This window comes from Monodelphis domestica, chromosome 1 (genome assembly GCF_027887165.1).
Source record: "Monodelphis domestica isolate mMonDom1 chromosome 1, mMonDom1.pri, whole genome shotgun sequence".
NCBI lineage: Eukaryota > Metazoa > Chordata > Mammalia > Didelphimorphia > Didelphidae > Monodelphis > Monodelphis domestica.
In genome coordinates, this window is record NC_077227.1 from 334956280 (window position 1) to 334978968 (window position 22689).

Here is a 22689-nt window from a genome sequence, read left to right on the forward strand (position 1 = left end):
GAGGAAATAAAAGACATAGATTTTGGGAGATACCTACAGCTAGTGAGCAAGAAATGAATGTCATAATTCAGCAAAGGAAATAGGGATGGAATGATCAGACAAATAAGAAGAGATGCAAAAGAGGGCAGTGTCAGAAAATTCCAGAAAGGAAGGAATATCCAGATGCAAACAGTGATCAGCAATGTCAAAATCTGAAGGGAAGTCAAGAAGAATGATTAAGAAGAGGTCAGTGGATTTAGCAATTAGGAGATCTATGGTAACTTTGTTGAAAGTAGTCTGAGCTAAGAGATGAAATTACAGAGGATTAAGAATGAGAGGAGAGGGGACAGCTAGATGACTCAGAAAATGAGCCAGCCCTAGAGATGGTAGATCCTGGATTTCAATCTGACCTTGGACACTTCCTAGCTGTGTGACCCTGGGCAAGTCATTTAACCCCCACTGCCTAGCCCTTGCCATTCTTCTGCCTTGGAGCCAATACATAGTATTGATTCTAAGACTGAAGGTAAGGGTTGTTTTTTTTTTTAATGTTCAGAATCCAGTGATATCACTTCTAGAGTCCATATTCCTCTCAGTAACTGACAACAGGCATTGGGTCTCAGTAAGAATAGGTGATATTTATGCAGTGCTAAGCAGTTTAAATAAAGTTTTATATATTAAATTTCATTTGATCCTCTTGAATGACCTATAAAGTAGATGGTGAAAGTGTTATATCCATTATACAGATAAGGAAACCTGTGGTAGGTGAAGTTAAAAGATTTATTCAAGTTCACCCAACAAGTAAGTGGTATGAATGACACTCATACACAGAAGATCTGCTGGTTCCAAGGACTACCTGAAGACCTAGGAACGCCTTAGAAAAAGCAAATAAAATATTCCAAAGTCTCCAGTCTTTTGTCTTTATCCTATGTAATTTTGGACAAGAGAAAAAAGCTGCCATTTAGATTACCATATGGGAGGCAAAGGACTAGCACATCCCTAGAATTAGACCTCAGACACAAATAAACTAATAGTTATCAAGGGCTTATGAGGGGCAGCTAGGGCCAGGTCTGAAATCAGGAGGTCCTGGGTTCAACTCTAACCACAGACATTTCCTAGCTGTGTGATCCTGTGCAAGTCACTTAACCTCAGCTGTCCAGCACTTACCACTCTTCTGCCTTGGAACCTATACTTAGTATCCATTCTAAGATAGAAGATAAGGATTTTTTTTTAAAGCCTAATTTGTGCCAAGCACTCTGCTAGGTGCTGAGAATACACATAAAAGGACTAAAATTATTTTTTTTATTTTTAAGGAGATTACCTTCTACTGGGGAGACAATAAATATGTGTGTATGCATATGTATATACAGAATAAATATAAAGATATAAATAAAAAGAACTAAAAAAGTAGTTCCAAACAAGATCATTAGAGAAAGAGGACTCAGAGCTGGAGAATCAGGAAAGGCTTCCTGAAGAAATTGGCCCTAGAGCTGTGTCTTGAAGGAAAAGAGGGACTCTGTGAGGTAGAGAGATGAGAAAAAAGCACACCCCAGATACCAGAAAGGCTAGTGCAAAGGATTAGTTAATGGAGATGAATTATCATATGTCAGGAACAGAGTGAAGATGAGTTTGGCTATATGGAAGAATGTAGAAGCAGTAAGAGAGGCTAAAAGAAAAATTGCAGCCAGGTTATGAAGAGAAAAACCGAGAACTTTCTATTTGATCCTACAGTCATTGGGAAGCCACTGGAGTTGGTTAAATAGAAGAGTGACATAGTCAGATTCTTGGTTAAGGAAAATCATTGGCTTCAGTGTGGGATGGACTGCAGTGGGGAGAGACTCAAGGCAGGGGAGCTGTTGCAACAATCTAGGTGAGAAGTGATAAGCCTGAACTTGGGTGGTAGCTTTGTGAGTGAAGAGGAGATGTATGTGAGAGATTTTGTAGAAGCAGAGGCAGCAAGATTTGGCCACTGATTAGACAGGTGAGGGTGAGTGAGAATGAGGTGTGGGATGGATTTTGAAAAAATATGTAGAATTCAGTTTTGGACATACTGAATTTCGAAGGTCCTTGGGGCATATACTTTTGAAATGTCCAATAGGAAATTAGTGATGAGGGACTAAAGATCAGGGAAGATATTGAAACTAGTGTGGGGTTTTTAATTAATAATCAATAACTAAATATTATATTTTATAAAGTTTTATTAATAATAACTAAAACAAAAGAACTGCCTGATTTCAGCTGGGTCACAGGTCCAAGAGAGGAAGAAGGAGGAGTTACAGCCACTTAAATACCATCACAAAATGCAGAGAACACAGGAAAAGGGAATTTTAGGAAATACTAAGAGACTTCTGGGGGATGAAGTCCAAAGGCTCAAAATCTCCATTTATACACTAGATAGATCAATGAACCATCAGCAGAGAACTTAAGCCACTAGGAGCTTTTGAGGCTACCAAGAGAGGGGATGTAGAGAACTAAAAGTATAGAGCCCAGGATGGAGTCTTGGGCAACCTCCATAGTAAGGACCATGATATGGAAAATGATCCAACAAAGGAGACACAGAAGGAATCAAGAGAGAAAAGCATGAAAATTCACAGAAGAGAAAATATCCAGAAGAAGAAGGTGGCAAACAGTATCATGTGCAGCAGAGTGGTTGAAATGAATAAAGACTAAAAAAACCTTTCAGATTTGGCAGTCAATATATTACTTGCAGATTTGTTGGATGGTTAGCCATCATGGTAGGAGGATAAGGAACTGTAATGGAGAATAACCATCTGCTAGCAACTATATAGAGAATAGGTAAGGTAAGAGTTTACAGTACAGCCAAAGGTACAGTAAAATGATTTTCTCTAAAAATATTTTACATATAACATGTTAATGTTGTTAAATATTTTCCAAGTACATTAAAGAATTAACATTCATTTTTTAAAAATTTAATTTAAATTTAAAATTCTTTCATCTGCCTTCTCCATCTCTTGAGAAGACAAGAAATATATCAATTATATGTGTGAAGTCATGCAAAATATATTTATATATTATCCATCTAACAAAAAAATACAAAAAACAGAAAAAAAGAAAAAAGTATGCTTCAATCTATACTCAGAGTTCATCCATTCTCTCTCTTGAGGTAGAGAGAATGGTTATGCATCTTTGGTCATGCATTCTTTGGAATTATCTTGGATCCTCATCTTGATCGGAGTAGCTAAGTCTTTGACAATTGATTATACTTATAATATTTCTGTTACAGTTTTCTCCTGATTCTGATCACTTCACTTTGTATCAGTTTATTCTTAAGACATATTGGGTTTTTCTGAAACCATCTTGCTTGTCATTTCTTATAGCACAATGTTATTCCATCATAATCGTAAACCACTTGTTTGGTCATTCCCCAATTTATGAGCATCCACTCAGTTTCCAGTTCTTTGCCACCATAAAAAACAGTTCATATAAATACTTTTTTTTTTTTTACAAATAGGGCCTTTTCCCAATAATGGAGATTTTTCAACAGATGGGAATAGAGACCATGAACAGGAAACACATTCCCAGGACCCAAATTATAGACAATACTCTCTAAGAATGCAACCCAGAGATCTCTACGTTTATGAGGTTTTAAAAATTTCTGGGAAAATGTGATTTATATGTGGGTGTCATTATTTTCCATGAGCTTTACTATCAGTCTTGTTTGTTTTCACTGACCTGTAAAAAATAAAATAAAACAAACTTAGCGATGATATACTATGGTGTCAGATTATGAAGTTCCCAAATTATCTGAATAGGACCTAAAACCAGGGAAGAGGAGAACTCCTTAAATGTGATCATTGATCACAATTCTATGGCACCTTGAAGAGTTTTTAACTGGTTGGCTTAGGCAGAGCCAGATGACTCAGTGGATAGAATGCCTCAGTTCAAATTTTACCTCAGACACTTCCTAACTTTGTGACCCTAGGCAAGTGACTTAACCCCAATTACTTAGCCCTTACTATTCTTCTGTCTTGGAATCAATACTTAGTATTGATTCTAAGATAGAATATAAAAATTAAAAAATAAAGAAGTGGTTGGCTCACAGGAGTTTTATTTTCTATATAATAAAGCATCCTCTTTCATTTTACAGAGGGGGAAACAAAAACACAGAGGTATAGTCACTTCTCCCACCTAGTAAATGGCATAATCATAACCCAAACTAATATTCCCAGACTCCAAGTCATATAAAAAAGTATAAAGGTATCTCCCCAGGAGTTGGACAAAATGATTGACTTTTCTATGATAAGATTTTGAGATTCTTTGATTCTAGAATGTTTGAAGAAAGTGACTGGGTGAAATTTTGAAATTGGAGGAACAAGAGTAAATACTTATCTAACCCATTCTAGGTTATTGTATGGGAAGTGAAGCAGAGCAAATAATCAAGAAATCTGTTTCCTAGGCTGGTGATTTGTTATCCTGGGTCCCAAGTCCCTTGCTGCAATCTTCTGGTCTTTTTTTGCTCTTCTGACTTTGCCTGAGTAGATCTGTAGTTTTGTGAGAGTTCATTTTCAATGCATAACAGGAAAGAGAGGGGGGAAAAAGGAGTAACTGGTATCCTTTCCCTGATCTACTTTTTGTCCTTGAAGGAAATGAACCAGATGGTGTATGGTTCGGGAAAGAGCAATAAATTAGAAATCAGAAGACTCAGTTCTGCTACTAAAATACTGAGTTACTTTGAACAGTATCTTTATCTCCCTAGGACTCGGTGTCCTCATCTGAAATGAAAAATCTAGACTAGATTATCTTTAAGGTCACTTCTGAATTTTATGATTGTGTGGATCATCTTTCTTAGCCTTGACCACAGAGGCCTCAAGCAACAACACTCTCCATCCCAAACAGATTAAAATGTAATTAGTAAATGTTTAACAAAATAAATAAAAACATAGTGAAATACAGAGAATAATTAATTTCTGCTTTTCTAACATCAACTTGTGACCTGCTAGTATCTATTTGTATTTGAGTTTGACACCACTGCTCACAGAACTCAATACAAAGAAAGTAGTATTACACATATAGCAGATGATTGATAATGAAAGTGATAATAATGCTATAATATTTATTAAAACCCAAATTTATATTGTATGTTACACTTTTCTTACAACCATCCTGTGAAGTCAATCACCATTCCCATTATTTAGATGGAAAAACTGGCTTGTCCAAAGTCATGTGGCTGAAAAGGCTTAGATTGAGACTAGGAATTTGGTCCTTACATCTTCCATTTTCCCTATAAAAATTTTGTAAACCTTGAAGAACTACATAAATGTGAGAAATTATTGCTATGTCATAAGAATAATAACCTCCTTGTTGATTTTTTAAAACTTCAATTAGATCAGAGATTAAATGTTTTCTATGTGCTAGATACTATCCTGGGGAACTGGGCATAAAAAGATGTATATTAACTCATTTGTGTTCCTGAAGAGCAGCATGTTGTTGCAGAGAAGAAGTGGACAGTTGATAGGCAGATAGATATAGATACAGATATAGATATAGATAAATGTATGTGTGTTTGTGTGTATAGACTTGGTGAACCTGGAAAATCATTTAATTTCTCAATGATCCCCAGGCAAAGTAGGTTCTAAAATCAGGATTTAGCAGTTTCTTCGTTGAGAACTCCCTTTAATTTTTATGGTTCTATAAGCAAAAAGAGGTATATAGTTTAGTAGATAGAGACCTTGACTTGAAGCTAGCAAGATGTACATTCATGGCCCACCTTTCTACCTTCTAAGGTATACCAGTTGTGTGATCCTGGGCAAGGCATTTAACTTTTCAGTGCTCCAGGCAACTATCTAAGGCTACAAGTTGGAGAGAAGGTGCTGACCTTAAATTGTTTAAGAGAGATTCCCTAAACCAATGAAATTAGGTCTATTTTCCATCCATAAAGCAAATAAAATCTATGTTCATGCTGTTTTCTGCTAGCAGAAAATCTCTAATGTTAGGGAATGTTTTGTTTGTGTGTGTGTGTTTTTTATTGTTGCATCTACAATCCCTACTTTTGATATTCTTAATATGTAATTAATAGTTCTTTGGTTGAATTGGATTCTACATTAACTCAAAAATGGCAGGCTTTGTTTATCATCCTTTTATCTGATTAATTCTGAAATTTGCTGATTTGACAATCAATAATGATACTACAGAGAAATGCAAACACGTGCAACATTGTTGGGTCTGGGAACCTTTCTCAAACCACTGGTTCCAGAAATTTGTACCAGCTTCCCTTACCTCTGGTAAGCCCTGCTGGTGGAAGAGAAGTAAGAGTACTGATTATCATGATCACCTCCAGGAATGTCTTCCTCTATTTCTGTTTGGGCACTTGTCATGTACTGCTTTGTGACATCTATTATACTCTTGTCTTTTTTTTAATTTCACTTTATATATGTGTGTTTATGAGTGGCTTGTTCCGGGGAGGAGTTAGAGGTCTCGGATTTGAGTCTGGACTCATGTAATTAGGTACATTGGTTTTAAAGATGGAAGAGACCTTTGGGACCATTTAGTCCATCTTCTTCATTTTACTGAAAAAGGAACTGAGACTTAAACAGAGAAAGTGACTGTGGTCCAAAATCATGCATATAGTTAACAGCAGAGCTGAAATTTAGGTCTTCTGACCCTAGGACAAGAGCCATAGAAATGTCAGTCTTTTGTATTATTATTAGACAGTAAGCTCCTTAAGGATAGGGACTGTGCCAAATTCTTCTTTGAATTTGCTGCAACACCTGCTATGATATAGAATAATATATATATTATTATGTATATATTATGTACCTAATATATAATAAGTGCTTGGTCAGCATTTGTGATTTGATTTCCACAAATCATTTTTCAAGGAGAAGACCCTGTGCGTAGACAGATAGTTTGCAAAGAAAATAGATCACTAGGCTTGGAGTTAGGAAAACCTTAATTAAACCCAGCCTCCAATAGTTATGAACTATGTGATCCCAGGCAAATCATTTTTAGTCTTAGTTTACTTACCTGTAAAATGGGCATAAAAATAGCTACCTTTCAGGATTGCTATTAGAATAAATGAGATAGTATTTGTAAAGAGAGTGGTAAAAGTTAAGGCTCTATATGAATTGCTATTATGACCTTATTTCCAAATCAGAAATCAGGACACAGTTTAGTGAAGGATGTTCCTTTTACAAATGTTTTGTTAAAAATGTCCTTTATCATTCTCAAATTTAAGGAAATCTGTTGCTATATTTTTGTCCCACAAAACTCTCTGATTAACTGATGTCTTGAAATTCTTTTACCAATTCACACAGACACTCTTTCTAAAATCAGAAAGAATATTTGGGTTGTAGTTCCCTCGGAGTGGGGTGTGGGGTAGGAAGGGTGCATAGGGAAGCAGTTATATTCACAGTGACTTATATATATGACATATATGCTATAAACATATTTATATATATGTGATCTATATTATATTATATATTACTATATATAGATAAATATTTATAAATATGTGTATAAATACACAAACCATCTATTATGTGGTATAGATTGTACACAATAATACAATTCTGTGATATGTGTATGAATGTATACATTTAGACATGCACAAATGTTTCATACATGTGCTAATATATTATATATGATATGTTTATATATTTGTCTCCTGGCTAATATTTTCTTTATGATTCCACATCTATAGTCTTTAATGAAATTGGCCCATAATTTTCTTTCTCTTTTTTTTCCTTTTCCTGGTTTAGATATCAAAACAATATTTGTTTCATTGAAGGAATTTGGCAGTATCATTTCTTTACCAGTTGTTCTAAATAATTTATTTAATATTGGAATTAGATGATCTTTAAATATTTGGTAAAATTTACTTGTAAATACAATTGTATTGAGACTTTTTTTTCTTACGGAAGATCATTCATGGCCTGTTAAATTTCTTTTTCTAAAATAGCTTTATTTAGATATTCTATTTCCCCATCTATTAATCTAGATAATTTATATTTTTGTAAGTATTCATCCATTTCACTTAAATTATTATATTTGTTGACATATAAATAGGCAAATGAATTCCTAATAATTGCTTTGATTTTATTTTCATTAGTGGTACATTATTCACTCTTTTCATTTTTGATGTTAATAATTTGATTTTCTTCTCTTTTTAAAAATCATATTAATCAATGTTTTATTTAATTTCTTGTTTTTTCATGGAACCAACTCATTTTATTTATTAATTCAATGGTTTTCTCTTATTCAATTTTGTTAGTATCACCATTCATTTTTATACATATTTGTAAAAAAAAAAAAATAAAGCATTGCACTTTGACTCAGGAAATCTCGGTTTGAATCCAGTCCCAGGCTTACTTGTTCTAGGAACTGGAATGAGCTAACTCAAAGTTCTCTCCCAAGACTTCGGTACATCTCTGAAACAAGGATAATAATATTTTAACTACTTCATTAGTAAAGCTTCTTTGGGAAAAACATTGTAAACCTTAAAGAGTTATATAAAAAGAGCTATACTACAATAGAGGATTGGCCTGGTTGAGGAATTTAAAGTTCTGAAGGGACATGGTTGGTTGTAGAAGGAGGAAGATGAAGTAAGGAAAAGCTGAGGAGGAATAAAGAGCCAGGTAATGTGTACTCAATGTGGTTTTGGGTAGATGCTCTCTCATCTTCAGCCTTAAAACCAGAAGGTGCCCATGTCATATAAGTGCAGCAAGGCCAGCATTTTATGATTGCCAGGAGAAGTGGACCAATGGATGAGACAGGCCCAATTTATTTCGGAACCATTTCTCATCTGAGCTGTTTATAACTTCTATTTGTCATTTTTGCAGATGAATGGATTCAATAATATCCATCTTCTTTCCAGGGTTACTCCAGAGACTTCTATATTAATTCATGGACATTTATGAAACAGCCTTGGCTCTAGGAATCAGTTTTGTGCGCTGAAAATGACATTGTAATAGGAGTTAGAAAGCCTCAGTTCTGTCACTCATTATTTGAGTGGCCTTGAGCTAATTATTTAACCTCCATGGACCTCTAGATCCTCATTTGTAAAATTGGGGTGAGGGTTAGACTAGATGATATGTAAGGTCCTTCCAACTTTAAATCTATTCATGTATGTCACCTTGTTTTTCTCTTTAGGTAGAAAAATTAGTAGTAACAAAGGACTTTACTTTATTTCTCATATTTCTACTTTACAATAAAAATCAATCTTCTTCGCAAATGTAGTAATAAATGGCTGATTTTAGGGCCATTTGTGCAAGAGAAGGAGGAGGAAGAAGAGAAAAAGGAGGAGAGGAGAGGAGGAGGAAGAGGAGTAAAGAAGGAATAGTATGTAAGGAGGGGATATTGTGCATTCCTCTGACATAGCCAAGGACTATGGGATCTTTGAAGGCCAAGAAACTTTTATGTTCCCTTGTAAAAGAATGAACATCAAATTTACAAGAATATGAGCCATTCCTCAATTGGTAAATGATCAAAAGATATGAACAGGCAGTTTTTGGTTGAAGAAATCAAAGCTAATAAGTATATGAAAAAATATTCTAAATCATTATTGATTAGAGAAATGTAAATCAAAACAACTCTGAGATTTCATGTCACACCTATCAGATTGGCTAAAATGAAAAAAAAAGGGAAAATGACAAATGTTGAAGGGGACATGGAAAAATGAGGACACATACACTTTTGAAGGAACTATAAAGTAATACAACCATTTTGGAAGCAATCTGGAATTATATCCAAACAGTTATGAAACTTTGTATACCCTTTGATTCAGTAATACTACTATTAGGGTTATTTCCAAAGGCACTAAAAGAATAAAAAGAACCTATATATTCTAAAATATTTATAACAGTTCTCTTTATGGCAACAAAGAACTAGAAATTAAAGGGATGTCTATAAATTAGAGAATGGCTAAACAAATTGTGACATACAATTGTGGTGGAATTCTACTCCACTATAAGAAATGACAAGCCTGATAATTTTGGAAAAAACTGAAAAAATCTACACGGAATTATGAAGAGTGAAATTAGCAGAACCAAGAGAATATTATATATAGCAACAACAATATTGTTTGAAGAATGACTTGCATATGTCCTCCTCCAGAAAAAGACCTCATAAATAGAAAAAAGTAAAACATAGTTTTTATTTATACATATATCTTTTTGTCAAATGATACCTTTTCTAATGGTAAGAGGGGTAAGGAGGAGGTTAGTTGAGGGTATCTTAATGTAAAAAAGTAAATTTAAATTTTAAAAATTAAGAACTATTAAATTGACAGAGGAGTGAAAATTCACTACATATTTATCATGAAGAAAGTGTTAGGAATACATATAGAAAACCAAGACAGTCACTGATCTCAAGGAGTTCACATTATATAGTAAAGGGAGACAGCACATATGAGTAGGGCAGATGTGAAAGGCCTTATGGTCCTCAGGATGCAGTGGTAAGATAATTAGTAATGAGTCATTGACAAAATTTTAGATGTTTAACCATTTAAGAATATAAAGAATTTTTTAATGGGGAAGACTTTTTTTTTCCTGGTGGTTTTCTGGTCTTTTCTGTTAAGAGCTTTCTTTTTTTCTTTTTCTTTTTTAAATCCTTACCTCTTGTCTTAGAATTGATACTAAATATTAGTTCCAAAGCAGAAGAATGGTCATAGCTTTGCAGTGGGGGGCTAAGTGATTTGCCGGGGTCACACAGCTAGGAAGTGTCTCAGGTCCCAGGTTTGTTGCTCTATCCACTGAACTACCTAGCTGCCCCCAATGAGAACTTTCTTTCAATAATATTCTACGGGAGAAGTTCTTGTGTCCTTCTCCAGGTAGCACTGGGTAGTAGAGAGAGCACTGGATTTGGAGTCAGAGAATCTGGATTTGAATTCTGCATCTCTTTTTATTACCTAAACAATTTTAGGCAAGGTATTTCACCTCCCTTGGACTCAGTTTCCTTCTTTGCAAGATGGGGGAATTAGACTAGTCTTCCCAACTTTAAGAGGAAGAGAGAATTACTTTATATTGTTTTTTTCTTTCCTCTCTCCCCACTACAATCATTTTCCCCTATTCCTAACAAATTCTTCACCAAACTCCTCCTCTGATATATCATAGTGGTATGGAGGTGAATGAAGAAGGTAATGGGGCTCTGTGTGATGTAATAATGCATTGATCCTTCAATACTTTAATGGATCCACAATCTTATCAAGGTGGGTTATCTTGTATACCAAAGTCTTACATAACTAGGGAAGGTCAAAGTGACTTTTATCCAGGTGCTTCCATCTCAAATTGGCACTAAATCTAGAAATATCAGGTCAAAATACAAAACCCCTCTTCCCAGTACTACAGATCCAAGCACTAGATAGTGAGTTTAGGAGGAGTGGGATTACCAAAAATGACTTTCAGGAAATGTTGACTACCTCTACCTACACTGTTTGAATTGTTCAATAAACACACAAAGACATCACTGAAACTCAGGAAAGAGACTTGGATTAGATATAGAGATTTATTAGTTATATATGCAAAATTCATGATAACTAAACATATGAAAGTTAATGAGATCAACAAATGAGATTTCCAGAATGGAACTTTGGGGAACACACAATTAAGCAAGTTAATATGAAAGACAAATCAACAAAAAAGACCAAGAAGGTATATTCTTTATTTGGACTGGAGACTCAAAAGAGAGCAGTATAATGAAAAACCAGTGTGGAGAGGGTGTGCAGGAGGGTAGTCAATAGTCAAATCCTACAGACAAGTTGAAAAGGGTGGTCAGATCATAGAATAGACAACTAAGAGATGAATAGTTTTTTTAGAAATTTTGAGAAAAGTAGTTTTAGTTGATTGGTGAGACTGCAACCCATATTTCATAAGGTTGAGAACTCAATGACAGAAACAGAAGCAATGAATATATCTTTTCCCCTAAATATTTAGCTATGAAAAGGAGATTGAATAAAGAATGTAGTTTGAGGGGACAATAGGACCTTCTATGGACTTTTGAGCTTTTTTATTTGCTTGTTTAGTTGGTTTTCAGGATGAAGTAGCCATGGCTACATGTGTATACAACAGGGAAGGATCCAATAGAGAGGGTAATCTAAAACAATAGAGATAAAGAGGTAGGATTGTGAGGACAATTTACTAAAGAACAGAGAAGGGGCTGGGATTAAGGGCACAACATAGAGGAGTTGGCCTTATCCAGAAGAGCAACCTCTGCATCAGGAACTATGATCCAAAAAGGAAGAAAGAATGGGGGTGGTTTCAAGAGGATTAGGGGTGAAAAGGAGAAAGGGGGAGCTCATAGCAAATATAGTCAGTTTTCTTAGTAAGACATAAAGCAAGATCCTCAGTTGAGATGAGGGGGAAGAAAATAGAATGGATGGTGGCTTCAAGAGATCTGAGTCCTAATCACTAAACTTCTCTGATAAGGGAGACTTGGACAGAACAGACATGAGAAGGATTGTTGCCCCCTCAGAACAATAATTCTGACTCCTGACCACTGAGGACTAGGGCAGGAATATATGCAACTGATCAACATTGAGACTGAACTGCCTCAAGTTCCCATCACCTCACATCTACAAAATATCTCAGTTATTCATGCTCCAGTTCTCCCTCAGCTGCTTTCCTGGAAAGTGGTAGTGGAGACAAGTATCTTGGAGCCAATAGAAGGATGAAAGATATTGTTTGTTGATAAGAGTCCATTTCTATTTTATCTTCCTAAGGATTCCCATACCTGGCCCAACATCTGAGCAAAGAAATACTTAACAAAATAAATAAAAATATAATACTATGTACATGTTTTTCTAAGTCAATTTGCCCTAGCCATAAAGATATTTTTTGTTTTTTGTTTTTGTTTTTTGTTTAGCAGCTCCTGCTTTTGTTTGAGTTTAACACTAGTCTAGAGAGCAAAACTAAAAAGAATGTGTAGAAGTTAAACCGAATCTGATTTTTAACTGGAGCTAATTAAATTCTCTGAGTGCTAACCCACAATGGAATGGGTTAGCTTGGAGTGCCTATCCTTTAATTCCTCCAGCTGAGACTGGAAAATCATTTGTCATGTATACTATGGAGAGGACTCCTTTAAGGAATCAAAGGTTGATCTTTGATTTCCTGTAGCAATAGGAACTGAAATCAAAAGATAATTAAAACAAAAAAATACGTTAATGGCACCTCAATGGAAAAATGAATATTGATGGTCATTGTTGACTGATGCTGGAAATTTTCACATTTTGCTGCTGTTATTGTCAGAGAAATTATTGTGATCAGGTTTTGTATTGGGAACAGTCTTTCCAGTTGTCAGAAATGGAGAACTTTGAAAAATGAAACTAATTTTTTTGTAAAAATAGGATCCAAAAAGTTTTTTTTTAGTAGGTGGGGTACAATCAAAGATTTTAGACCTGAAAGGGGTCTTAGGGTATCATTTAGTCTAACCACCTCATTTTACAAATGAGGAATAAGTGAGGATGAGAGAGGACGGAGGAAGGAAACAAACATTTATTAAGCACCTACTATGTGACAAACACTGTGCTAAGTGACTTACAAATATTATCTCAATGGATCCTAGAAGGTTGATGAGCATTGAAAGTGATGTGCCCCAAACCACACAGCTAGCAAGTAATGGACTCAGGATTAAAACCCAGTTGTCTGACCCCAGAGCTCCTTTCTACTAAACATACCTTAGAGTCCTAGAGGAATGTGTTGTTATTACAGATCTTTGGCCCTTAAACAAGACATTTAACTTCTCTATGTCTCAATAGTCTTATCTATAAAATGGGTTGATACTGTTTGTGTCTATGTGGCAATATAAGCATGTATCTATGTATACATATATCTGGATCTATACATACAGATATTATCTCAATAATCCTATGAGGTATATACACACATACACATATACACACAGATGTATGTATGTTTGTGTGTGTAAATATGTAATACACATATACATAATATTTTATGAACCTTGAGGGATCATATGATTGAAAGGAGCCTAGGAGCCTGTACTTAGATGGTGAGATGGAAAGCTTATTGAAAGAGAATCTTCCTTTGCAATTCAGTAATCACCTCATCCCTCAAAAATGTGTGTTTCTTTGTTAGTTTATATTAAATGAATGTTCTGGACCCAGGCTTAGCTTAGGTCCATCCAATAATTCATATCACATAGTGGAACACATCGAAACACTTGTGAACTATAAAATGCAATAAAATAAATGTGGTTACAACAAAAGATTCAAAAAGCTATGATTATTCATTACAAATTCAGTAGATGCCATTTATGATGCTCCTTACATTGGTAATCTGGTCCTTAAAACTTCTCATGTGGGGAGGGGGTTCTAATGGACTTATCGGTAGTCCCTGCTATGATAGTAATCTGGTTACCAGTATCTAGCAAGCCTTGATATTCAAATGATAGGGGAGAGGCAGAGCTTTTTAGATTGCCCAAATACTGAATGTGATATAGTTTAAAATAAAAACAAAAAACAAAAACTCTTACCTTCTACTGTAGAGTTGATACTGTGTATTGGTTCCAAGGCAAAAGAATAGCAAAGGTAAATGATGAGGGGTTAGGTGACTTGCACAGGGTCATACAACTGGGGAATGTCTGAGGTCAGATTCAAACAAAGAATCTCCCTTTCAGGTTTTGCTATCAATCCACTGAGCCACCTAGCTAGCTGTCCACTACTGGTATAATTTTATAAGCGCTTGCAAAGAATGGCGATCAATTGTCTCCTTATTAACCCCATGTGTCAGACTCCATGTCCAAAGATTCTTACAGGAGGAGTTATTACCACCAAGCCTAGTGATGGATCTTCCTCTTATCACTTCCAGAGCACCTATTTGAATAGACAGCCATGATTTTTTTTTGTGAAAATTGTATTTATTTAGTCAATTTAGAACATTATTCCTTGGTTACAAGAATCATATTCTTTCCCTCCCCACCTCCCACCCCTTCCTGTAGCCATTGCATAATTCCACTGGGTGTCACAGGTGTCCTTGATCAGAACCCATTTCCATGTTGTTGATGTTTGCACTAGGATCTTCATTTAGAGTCTACATCCCCAATCATATCCCCCTTGACTGACAACCATGTTTTTTTGAGGCAGTTATGTCTTCTTTAGTTCCCATCAATTGGTGTATCTCTGAGCAGTGCTTCACAGTGTGGTTTCAGTCTGTTTCTCTAGGATTATTACATATTGTTCCCATTCACACTCTTTACATTCTAGCCAAAGTAGAACATTTATGGTCCAGAAGTGGACACTTGGACCTTTACCAAAGTGACTAATGTTCATCCTCCTCATTTTTTCCTTTTGGAATCCCTTGCTTCCTTCAAGTCTGTTGAAAACTGCTTTCTACAAAAGCCTTTATTTGTTTCTTCAGTTGCTAATTCCTCCTCATCTCAGGTTATCTTGTGTCTGCTTTTATGTTTCTTATACATACTTAAATGCATGCCTATTGCCTCCCCCATTATAAAATACAAACTCCTTGTGCTGAGACTGGTTCCATTGTCTTTGTATTCCTCAGTGACTTCTAGGGTACCAGGAGCATAAGGATAGGGACAGCATCTGGATATATGATATCACCAGTATAAGGACATGATAGGTGCTTAAGAATGCCTAATAAAGGGGACAGCTAGGTAGCTCAGTGGATTGAGAGCCAGACCTAGAGACAGGAGGTCCTAAATTCAAATCTGGCCTCAGACACGTCCTAGCTGTGAGACTCTGGGCAAATCACTTAACCCCCTTTGCCTAGTCCTTACCACTCTTCCACCTTGGAACCAATACACCGTATTGATTCTAAGACAGAAGGTAAGGGTTTAAAACAAAAGAATGCCTAATAAATCCTCTGTGCAAGGCCACTCTCTGTACCTAGAATGTACTCCTACCTTAATTCCATCTTTAAGAATTTCTAACCTCCTTCAAGTTCCAGTTACTTCTTACCAAAGAAGGCTAATTCCCAATCATAGTTGAAAGGTCTCCACCAAAAGTGTGTTAATCTTCTTCCCACAAATCCCATAACAATGGAGCTTTTTTCCCTTTTTGTGTCATCTTTGACCAATATGAGATAGAACTTCAAAATTATTTGGATTTGAATTTCTGTTATTATTACTTAGGTTTTTTTTCATAAGCTAGTTGATAGCTTACATTTCTTTATTTGAGAACTACACACTCATATTCTTTGACCTCTAAGCTATTGGAGAATAGCTCTTCTTCATATAAATTTGCATCAATCCTTTCTATATCCTGGATAGGAAGCCTATATCAGAGAAATTTACTGTGAAGACCTCCCCCAAATTAATTGTTTCCCTTTGTATTTTAACAGTGTTGATATGGTTTGTACAAAAGTTTTTCAGTTTTATGTAATGGACATTGCTCATGTCATTATTCATGATCATCTCTATCCCTGATTGAGGTTAAGCTTCTCTATCCCTGTTTGAGGTTAAGAATTTTCCCTCCAGCCATATTTGTGAACTTAAAAAAAATCTTCTCGCTTCTTAAATTATGTATTTTTTTAAATATTCAAAACCTACATTTATTTGGAATTTGTTGAGATATGTGGCAGAAGGTCTTGGACAAAATCTATTTTATATGAGATTGCTTTCCATCAAATTAGGAGGCTACCAAAAATTAGTGTCCCTGAGTTTATTGAATAGTATCCTCTTGACTTGGGGTGGGTTTTTCTAATGCATCATGATAATGAGGTCCACAGTATAGTCTATTCATTTTTATATATATTTATATATATATATATCACCCCTGCAATTAGATTGCAACCTCTTTTAAGGCAAGGATTATGATTGTTCAATTTCTATATCATTAGTACACAATCATAGTCTGTTATATATAACAGGAGGTATTTAGTCAACATCTATTAATTTGGGGGCAGCAAGGTGGCTTAATGAATTGAAATTAAGGCCTAGAGATTGGAGGACCTGGGTTCAAATTTGACCTCAGATGTTTCCTGGCTGTGTGATCCCAGGGAAATTGCTTAACCCCAATTGCTCCTGTCTTTGACACTTCTGCATTGGAACTGATAAACAGTATTGATTCTAAGACAGAAGATAAGGGTTTAAAAGATTGTTCAATCAAAAGCAATGATTTTCATCATTTACTGTCATTTCAGAGGGATACTTTTGTTTGTAACAAAAAGAATTCTTGGGGAAGGGTGGTTAGCCAAAGAAAAAGATTATTGTATAAAAATGAAAGGCAACAATGAAACTCTTTAAGAAGGAAAAATACCTCCTATTTTCAAGGTCTCATGCTGGGCACTGTGGAAAAAACAGATAGTCTTTAATCTTCAAGTTACTTGTATGCATTATAATACTTCTTGGAATTCAATCTAAGTTTGAGTCTTGACCCTGACATTTGTTTTCTGTATGACCTTGGACAAGTTTGTTCTCCTCAGAAGGTCTCAATTGTCTCACGATCCTCCAATCCCATTGTGGTTCTCATTTCTCTGTTTATAACCTACAACCTTTCAAGATGCAAACCATTTTATAATTCAATCAGGTAGAACCTAGGGTAATGCCTCCAATATAAATAGCATGGTACCTAGCCCACAGGGAGTACTTAATAAAAATGTACTAATTCATAATATACTGAAGCCAGTGAAAAATGAAAAGAAATAGGTCAAGTATTCCTTTATGGAGCTCTTTATCTCCATCCATCTCCTAAGTCTCCTTCTAGTTGCCCTTCCAGAATTTGAGGTATGGTGGGAGGCATTCTTATAGTATAGGTATCAATGGCTCTGGGAAAGTAATAAAGAAAGGGATAGTCAGGATCTTGTCTTGGAATCACAAACTCTAAACAAGAGAAAGCAATCTCTCCTCCAGTTCACCATCCCAATGGGATTCACAATATCTGAATGTCTTAGCATCTGACACCTTCCCTTGATTGCAATTCCAGGCTCTCTGTAAGCTCCAGAATCTGAGTCATTTGTTTCTGGTAGTCCTGATTCCAGCTCAATCAAACCCCCAAACCCACCCCATGAAGATCCACTAAATCCAATACAATGTTAATCACTACTCACTATCAGAGGTCTCATAGAGATCACATGATTCTTATGACTATCAAGGGCAGTCAACCAGGGGCAGCTCATGGAGCAACAGATAGAGCACTGGACTTGGAGCAGGAAGATCTCAGTTCAAGTCCAGTCTTCAACTGATCTTTAATACTTATATCACCCTGGGCAAGTCATTTAACCATTCATGCCTTATTTTCCTCAACTGCAAAACAAGGATCACAATAGCATCTACCTTGTATGGGGTGTTGTGATGACAAAATGAGATGATATTTGTAAAAGCACTTAGCATAGTAACTGATATAGAGTGGGTACTGTGTAAATAATCAGTCCCTTCCCCTTCCTGACCATGTAGTATATAGATTTTGTATCTTTCTCTCCTACCACTGCTTCCTGTCCATTAAAAGTACATGCTTCTAAAAATCCTGGTGGGGATGAGGAGTTGAAGGGACAAGCATTCTTTTGTGTATGCCAAGATCAACAGAAATTGCTTTGCCAGACTCTGTCCAAATCATCATCACCTCTAGCCCAAAGGTGACAAAAGAAACAAGGGCAAAGCATGAGTTACATTCATCTTTATTGCTGTTCATGCCATAATAATGTTTCATTACATTCCTATAGCTCATTTTAATTAGTGATTCCCCAATTATTGGGCACATAGTTTCTTTACAACTCTTTGCCTTTGATAATAATACTGCTGTAAATATTTCTGGACAAATGGACTCTTTTTGTTGTCAGGAACACTTTGGATCTTTGGGTCAAGATTATGAATAATTTTGTAACTTTTGTAGATAATTCTGTATTGCTTTCCAAAACAGCCCAATTTATAGTTCTACCAGCAGTGAATTATCATTCACACTTTACCACAGCCCTGTCAACACTAATTTTCCCTTGTTTTCCCTTTTTTGACAAATCAGTGAGAATAAGTTTATACTTTAGAATAGCTCTACTAATCTTTTCTCTAATAGCAACTTTGAGCACTTTTTCAGATGACTATCACTAGCTTCTTTTAGAAACTGTCAATTTAAATCCTTTGATTGCTTTTATAATGTTGGATGGTTGTTTCTTTCTTTCTTTTTATTTTTTAAACCCTTACCTTCTGTCTTGGAATCAATACTATGTATTGGTTCCAAGGAAGAAGAGTGGTAAGGGCTAGGCAATGGGGGTTAAGTGACTTGCCCAGGGTCACACATCTAGGTAGTGTCTGAGGCCAGATTTGAACCTCGGACCTCCCATCTCTAGGTCTGGCTCTCAATCCACTGAGCTACCCAGATAACCCCAAGAATGGTTGTTTCTCAGACTTTTTAAAAAATCAAATTTTTTTGAAATTAAAAATAAATTATCCATATCTTCAAATGTATCCCTCCTATGTACCTATCCCAGAAAGGAGATCCTTATCACAAAGAATATAAAAGAAGAGCAGAAAGGTTCAGCAAAACAAACATATAGAAAAATATGATTTTTTATGCAGTACTTCATTGTCCCCATTGTCCCCAGTGTGGGCAAAGAAATAATGAGAGATGCCTTTTCATAACTCTGGGGCTGGGCTTAGTCGTAATTTCACAGGATATAATTTTAATTGTTTTGTTCATACTGATCTTTCCAATTACATTGTTGTTTTGTGCATATTGTCACTAGTTCTTGTACCTTCTCGTGTCTCTACTTTCATTATATTCATTGTTTATTCCAATAAAATATTATTTCATTATATTCATGCGCAATTCAGTTCCCTAACTCCAAATCTTATGCTTCCAGTTTCCCCTAGATTTAAATATAATTTCACTTCTATGTCATCTCAAGTTTTTTTTAATGTATGTAGCCATTAGTACGAATGCCTTTATGTAATTTATAAAAGTGAATATACATACTTTTGGTATATATGTTCAAAAATGTTTTATTTATAGAACACAAAATAAAAATAATCAGTCAATCAATACAATAATCATTTATAGAGAGCTTACTATGTGGCATTATGACAGTTGCTAAGCTTATAAAGACACTAAGGAAATTATCCCTTTGCCTCAAGGGGATTACATTCCCTGATGGGGAGGCATAATGTACTCACACAGAAGTATATACAAAATAACATTTTTGGAGAGAGGCACTACCAGCTAGGGAGATGAGAAAGGCCTCACATAAGTAAGAGACAGAGTTGAGTATAAATGAAACTGGAGATTCTAAAAAGAAGCAGCAAGGAAGGAGACTCTATCCTAGGTATGATCAATAACCAATGCAAAGATACAGAGAAGATAGATGGTATGAACCAAACAGAAAGGCCAGTTTGGTTAAACTTTAGAGAATGTGAAGGCTTAATATAGGCCAGAAAGGTAACTAGGAGCTGGGATATACTTCTCTGTTTTGTAGATAGAGCCCTTTGCAATCTGATTCCAGTCTACTGATTTCATAGGACTCTTCTTTATAGTCAAACTAATCTTCTGGCTATTCTGCATGTACAATGTCACTTCTCCCACCCCTGTGGTTTTGTATAAGCTTTCTTCCATGCCAACTGTTTTTTAATCCTTATCTCTACCTCTTGGTATTCTTAGCTCACCTCATGACTTAAAATAGGAGCTACCTTCTAATACATGACTTACCCTATTATTCCAAGTTGTAAGTGTTATCTTTTCTCCTCCAAATAACATTGGTTTTTTTTTTCTCTCTATGCACTCATCTGTATACATATTGTTTCCTTTGCTAGGAGAATGTAAGCTCTTTGAGAGCAAAGGATTGTTTTATACAGAAAAAAACAAAACTAAATTATTTGGAGGAGAAAAGGTAACACTAACAACTGGGAATACCAATAGATGTGTCCCAGTTTTTCCAATATCACCTCTAACATTTGTCATTTTGCCCTTTTATCATTGTAGCCAATCTGATAATAGGTGTGAGATGCTAAATGGGAGTTGTTCTGGTTTTCCAGTAGCTCCAATCACTTCTATAGTACCAACAACTTTACAATCTTTAGGAAGACTTTGCAAAACTGATTTATTGGCTCCAGTGTCCACCAAAAGAACATATATCTGATCCCCTATAGTTACAGAAACATAGTGTTCAATGCTATTTGGAGGTTGGAAGGTTTCAAGAATTGGTACAAGCACAATAACATCAGTACACAACTCAGTCATTTCCTGTCCATCCAAGTCTACATCTGCTTGAATTACATGACTTTCCCAGGATTTTGTATCATCAGCTTTTATATTAACTCTCATTGTTCCTTAAATTCTCCATTTTAGTATCATTGTTCTCATTCACAATTTCATTATTATTATTTAGTTTATATTCATTAATTTCTCTTATTCTGCATTCATTAGGATTTTCTGTTAAATTTATATTATAATGTTCTTTCTCTGTACAATTATTTATGCTAATTATATCTTCCTTTGATTCAATTAATTCATTTGTATCACTATCTACCTTATTTTCATTATACTCAATTTCATTTATCTTCAACTCATTTTCATTTATACCACACTCATTTCTGGATTCATTTTCATATGCCCCTAGAGGAAATCTTCATAAGGCACTTGCACCCTTGTGCTGATCACCTTTTACTATGTGGCTGTACTTTGGTCTAGCTTCAGAATTTACCCATGATTGCATAGTATCTAGATTTGGCGCTTGTTGGCCCTGGCAACAGGCATTTTTGGCATTGATTAACATATCTGTTTTGATTGTTATTATTATAATTATTATTCCTGTTATTATTGTCTATTAAAACCATTATTCCTATTAATTTACCTTCTGACTTGATTTCTGAACCTGCAGTCTCTGTACAGATATCTGACCTGATCACAAAGGAAACAGCACCTAGGACCTGACCTTCTCTCACTAGCTCTATAATTATTATATTTTGGCTACACAGATCTCAGCGCAGCTACTGCCTTTACTTCCTTAATTTCACTTTCCTTTGCTTTCAATTCAGCTTCTCTTAATTTTCTTTTCAAATCTTCAACAATGAAATCTCTATTATTAGCTTTTTCTTCTGGACCATTCGTTAAATAAGTAGCCTTTCTCCTTAATTCCTCCAGATCAAGCTCTTCCCAATCTGGGTAAATTGACTTAAAGAATTATCTGACCCTTGGAATTCTATTTTTCACAAATATACGCTTGATGTGGGCAATGATGCCTTCTTCAAGTGTATCCATTCACAATAGAGTTTCAGCTGCCTCAATTATCCTTTCCAGGAAAACCGCAGGTGCTTCTGACACTTTTTGCTTTATGGCCTCAAACTTGAACCAAGCATTGGGCCTCTTTGTATACTTCCCCATAACTTCCAATATTGCTTCCCTTGCTTCAATAAGCATATCATATATGCCATCATCTGCAGCATCCAGTTTCAAATTCTCTGGCCATGATTGCAACAGAGGGTCTGATCTTGTCTCCTTCGTAAACTTATTTCTCTCTTAGTTAGGACCTCTTTCATTAGGAGAGCAAAATCATTAAAATTATGGTCATATAATTCAGTTGCCCTATGCATCTCCTTAATCACCTTATTTGACTTATCACCAAAATTTGGGGTTCTCAAGGTCCTCCAGGGAAAATATTTTGTGAGTTCTAACTTTATGCACCTCATTCTTTGTAACCACTAGCAAGTTTCTAAGGGGACATAGATTCACTATTACTGCTGCCTCTTCCTGCTCCAATCTAGTTAGCCTTTTTCCATTATTGCTTATATTGCTGTTATCATTTCCACATCCTTGGTTCAGAGTAATGTATTCATCATGTATTCCCTTGTATCCAGTTG

At 35.4% G+C, this 22689-nt stretch overlaps 1 protein-coding gene across 1 annotated transcript in view; it reads left to right on the forward strand.

Moving 5' to 3' along the window:
- Positions 1-22689, forward strand: part of LOC100024614 (serpin A12-like) — a 277260-nt gene that overhangs the window by 95473 nt on the left and 159098 nt on the right. The gene's annotated exons all lie outside the window — the stretch shown is intronic.